This window comes from Vigna radiata, chromosome 1, assembly GCF_000741045.1.
Source record: "Vigna radiata var. radiata cultivar VC1973A chromosome 1, Vradiata_ver6, whole genome shotgun sequence".
Classification (NCBI taxonomy): Eukaryota; Viridiplantae; Streptophyta; class Magnoliopsida; order Fabales; family Fabaceae; genus Vigna; species Vigna radiata.
Window position 1 is genome coordinate 22012106 of NC_028351.1, and position 5713 is coordinate 22017818.

The window sequence follows — 5713 nt, forward strand, 5'->3', positions numbered from 1 at the left end:
ATATATATATATATATATATATATATATGTGTGTGTGTTTTGAATTTATTTTTATATTAAATTGGGATGTTCAATTAATTTTGATTAGATACTAGAATTAATTTTTAACTAAATATTAAATTTGAATTGAATTTTTAATTGGGATATATGAAGTATTGGAAGTTATGTATATATCGACTAGAGATAAAGTTAATTTAGAATATTAGTGGGCGTAAATCTCACCTTATTAACCTGCAAAGTTGAGTTAGACTTAAAATTCACTTCTTAATTTTGTATCAGAACCATATTGTTCCATGGTATTGTTCCACCTGTTATACCTAAGCAATCACACTGTTTCAATTTGGCAACAAGTTTATCATTATTTTTTTTATATTATATTTAACTTTTCTATTTCTTAACATTTCTCACTCAAGTGTGAGTATTTTTACATTTACATTCTCTTTTTGATAGAAAATATTCTAAAGGCTTAAAGTGTAACATCCCAATAATTATAGTATTAAACTATAATATAGTTATTACATTCTTGATATGATAGAACAATCATAGAAATGAGGGAAAAAAGTGTTCCTCAATATACAAACCATCACTCATATTTTTAACTTAATACAATCCAAACTTAAGACGATTAAAACAAGGATCTCGTCCATAAGAGCTAAACACTAGTCGATCCTCTATCTAACGCCTGTTCCACCAACGTCTCACCACTTTCTGCTCATACCCACCGGATGATCATCGTTGAGAGAAAACACACAACACAACAGTAACCACCAAACAACAAATAAAGCAAGGGTGAGCTATGGCAACAAAATAATATGATATATTTAAATTAATAATATAATTTCTAACTTATAAGTCAAAGCTCTTAATAATACAATAAACACATGATCATCATAAACTCAACCCATTCAAATAATCGTATGAATATCAAACTCTAAACAGGTTCTACGCTTGCAGTGGTACGTTTACTCATATACATCATATCCTACTCTGTCCCCCAAAGTGGATCTTCGGATATGGAGGCACCTACTTGCTAGCTCAATTATTTTATCCTACTCTGTCCCCCAAACTGGATCTTCGGATATAAATACAACCACTGAAGCTACATCCTTCCTACTTTGTCCACTTCTCAAGATGGATCTTCGGTAAGGATTTCTCACTCTCCACCAAACTCTTACTATGTTCAAATACATAAATTCCACATCTAACATAATATAATACATTCAACACAAATTTCACATCCATTGAGTATTTTACAAAAATAAAATCAGCAGAATATAATCTATTTGATAAGAATTAGTTAAAAACACATCGAGTAGACTTCCAGGAAAGAGAGGTGTGTCACAATGGACAACTTAAGTACCAGGTCTTTCTTTAGCCAAAAGGTTCCTCAACTTGTTATTAACAAATTTCTTATTCACAGATTCAAAACAACAGCATATAATATTATCACAGAAATTCAAATAGTTATACAACAAGCACATAGGTTTTTCACTAACCGTAATTGCACAGAATTTCAAGACATGAATAGTTATACAAAAATATTTTATCATAATATAAAAGCTTAGAAATGTTAACTCCCCTTACCTCTATTTCTAACTCAATCTCTTGCTAAGAATTTGTTCATTCGAAAACTCTCCAGAACCTCTACTCTTCTAAAATTTTCTTCCTAACTCTTTCTTCAAGATTTCTCACTTGATTCTTCCTCTCTTTGTGTAGAATAAGCTCCCCTCTCATGGCTATTTATAGCCCAACAATTTTACTATTTAATTTTTTTTATTTATTATTTTAATATTATCTTATTAATATTTTAATCACAACTTGCAAAACCACTTGTAATCTTATCCTTCCTTAATCATGCAACTAAGAGATTCTTATCCTCTCATTATTTTTATTTTATTTTATTTTATTTATTTATTTTATTATTTTTTTTTACTATTCACATTTTAGTATTCAATTTTTTTTAACAAAACCTTCTAAAATAGGTTCTTAAAATTTTGAATACCTCATTCTAAAATTACTATAATTCTTTACCATAAATTTTAATAATTTTTCTAATCATAATTTTCTATTCAGTTATATTTTCTATACATTCAAATTATTATTACTAATAATAATAATACTAATAAAATTTACTAATATTCGTTAAAATGGGTATTTCTCATAGATTTTACATAAAGTCCACTTCTTAACAATCATAAATATCTTTTTCTTGATCTGATCACCAAAATAAACTTTTGATCTTATATTATTAATGAATATTTTAGAGAAATAGAAATACAGTACCAATGATCATCTCACATAAAAGAAAAATTGGTACTATTATCAATGTAAAATTTGAAATAAGTAAGCTTACGATCGATCTTCTTCCTTAACTCAACTTTCTCATTTTTATTGAGTTTAATATTTAAATTTATGCTAAAATTTTCTAACAATAATAAAAAAGTGAAAATACAAACTAAAAAATTGGAAACTTATTCATTAAGTGACTGTTAGAATTGGTCAATTAAACCAAGAATTGCATCTTCCTTTGAGAGAAAATTAAGGATGTTTAATTTTTGGTTTTACAAAAGAGAAAATCAACAACATTTTAAAAAACTTAAAAATAAAAAAAATGAAGTTAATGGAAAATATTGCTTCTATACACTTATAAATATATGTTACGTATTCTTTTGTAATTCATTCTAATAAGTAGAGAAGACATAGACAAGAACAAGCTAAGAGAGAAAAGTGAATTTGTTTCTAAATTTTTTTTTATCAATAACATATTTGTAGTGTAATTTCAAAAGTTCAATTTGAATGTCATTATTTTGCGTTTATATATTTCTCTCACAAATTTAATTAAGAGGAATTGTATTTCCTAACCGTGACACTAATTAAACTATTCCCATTGAGCTTAAGTGACGATAATCAGATAAAACAATATAATTAAAAATAATTCTAAATCTAATATTTCATTAAAAGGTTTAATAAAAAAGTTGTGTGGACTTTGACTATGAAAAGTGACATTTTTGGACCCACGCGATAGTGGAAAATGTTTTTATTGAAAGTTCAAACACGCGTTCCATACAAGAAATTCAGATTCTCCTTAGTCCATAACGTGTTCCATGGACAACACTATTTCCAATAGTGATTAACTTTGAATTTAAATATTTTAACTTTATAGAAACACTTTTTTAAAAAAAAAAACTAAAATTAATTTATATATTTAAAGTTGTAGATGTAAGATCCGAGAAATTCAAATGTAATAAGATAATGATGTTAATATTGTTAAATGTTTTGTTTTTATGAGAAGTGTGTTTTCACAAGATATTGTGTAATTCAATTGGTAAAAGCTTTTTGTGGGGAGCAGGTGGTTTTGTGAAAAAAAAAATAGGCAATGTTGGATAAGGAAATATCTAAAATTGAATGAATGAAGTAGTTTCTTTTCCTAAAAGCAAAGATTGGTGGGAGGTTTCAAATTAGCTTAGATAAAACGGTAACCTGAGAATTCTTTGGTTCCATGAAAAAGAACCAGCAGTAAGAATTGAGGAAGAAAAATAGTGAACTTTGGTTAGAAGAGTAAAAAACTTCGATGGTGTTGTAGAAGCATAACAAGGTAAAACCACCCAATGGTTTAGAAAGGTAAGGGAAGCTAACTATGGTTTTATGTTGTTTTCTTGTGCTTGTCCTTCCGTTGTAGTCTATGCATGCTTTGTATCAATGCCCATTGCTGCTTGGTCCATATATGATGAATGTTGTGATATATAACTGCATAAGCCTGTGATATACCATTAGTGTAAATTTGGGTGATACAATTTCTACAGATAAGATTTGTTGATGATGCACTGTGCCATATATGTATGTATATATATTACGTAGTAAGTCTACAAATTTAATCTTTCCATGATTAGAGTTTCGCATAGTATTGTTTGAGTTTACTATTGTGGTGGGAATCTGTGCGTATGCATTGTATGATGTTACTTTGTTTGAGTGGTGAAGAAAAATGCGATGAGGGTAGTAAATGGCAATGACTATAGGCTAGGAGGCTCTGAAGTAATAGTACTAAGATGGATAATGTAGGGTATGGTTATTGAATCACTAGCGTTAAGTATTTGTTTTGGACTGAGAGTATATTTTTGTCTAGTAGTTTTAACATGCTATAGTAGGCTTGTTGTTATAAACGTATTGGTATATGAGAGTAGAAACTATTGGGAAAATATTTTGGAGGATAGAACGAAAAGTTGTTCCAGGAAAATTTAGTCAATTCTTCTAGGTTGTACTGTTACCTGTGTTTTTTTTAATATACCAGTACACACATATTTTCTCTGTATTGTCTGACATGTTTTACATGATTCATCATAGGTTAGTGTTTTCTAAGAGTGTTATATACTCCTGCAGTAAAAGTTTCCTTAAGAGGCTTTAACGTGATCTTGTGGTTGGGTATTTTATTCTCTTGGAGTTTTCTCCAAACACTAGGATTATCCTACTTCGAAATGGTGTATATAAATTGAAGCCAAAACAAATTGCCGTTTTTGGAAAGGATCCCGATATGTTAACAACCAAATTTTAACAACAATTTGACAACGCCACGTGTTAGCAATCTATTGGGTAATTGATTTTTTTTTTAATTAAAATAATGATTTGAAAAAGGAGATTTTATGTTGTTCCAAAAACACCCTCAGTGGTTTGAATCAGTATTTCTCCTTCGAAGCACTCTCTCTTTAACCACTCTCTCTCTTTTTGCTCCATTGTAGGTTTTTGTTTCTCTCCGAAGCTCTCTTTGCATCCATTTAATGTTTTCGTGTTCCTTTGAAGTTGTTCCTTCCGTGTCCATTTACTGAAGGCTTTGAAACGGTGAGCAATGTGAGGGGAGGTTGAAGGATTTCGTTGGGTTTCGGTCTTCCGAGCTAGGTTTCGCCTATGTCGTCGTTGGGGGTGTATTTCGTGGAAGTTGTTCCCTTTTTTATGCTATGGGTTCGTCTGCAGAGATTGGTTCTTCAAAACTTGGTTGAGAGTTATGTAATTTTTGTAATAGTGTAGTATTTGGTAGATTTTTAAGTATGTATATTTGTATTTGGACCACTTAATATGATTGTGAACAGAGATGGTTATTATTGGAAAGGATATTTTATTGTACTGTTGATTCCATGTGTTATTTAATTTTGATTCATTATCTAAGTTAAGTGACCCCTATGTTTATGGGGAAGACGAAGTAGAGGTTTGTGTGGGTTGGAATGTAAGTTCCTGCAGCAATGGCACTGGCCTAGTGCTATTGTAATTGCTTACAGGGTGAGTGTTATCGATTAACATAATGAAAAACAGCTTTTTGAGCAAGTACAGGTCTTGGTAGGTTGATAGGGGCAGGTCTGATGCTATGGTAAGCGATTACAGAGGCCCTGTAATCGCTTACCAGTGAGAAAATGGAGGTTTGTACCAAAACATGAGAGCTGCTAACAGTGTCTGGCTGAGTGGCTCCCAAGTATGGTCAAACATGTTTTACCAGTGCATTGACTATGCATTACCCAACTTATCACGAACCACCGACTTGTGAGCAACTCCAAAAAACCCAGGGAGCAGCCACAAACTTTCAGTACAAAACTTAATATTTTCTCTGGTAAGCGATTACAGCTTGCCTGTAAGCGATTACACAGTCTCTTAAGGCACATATCTCATAATTCCCCACACCTTGCCTTAGTTCAAACAATAGGCTACTTGTGAGCACTTGCAACACCTA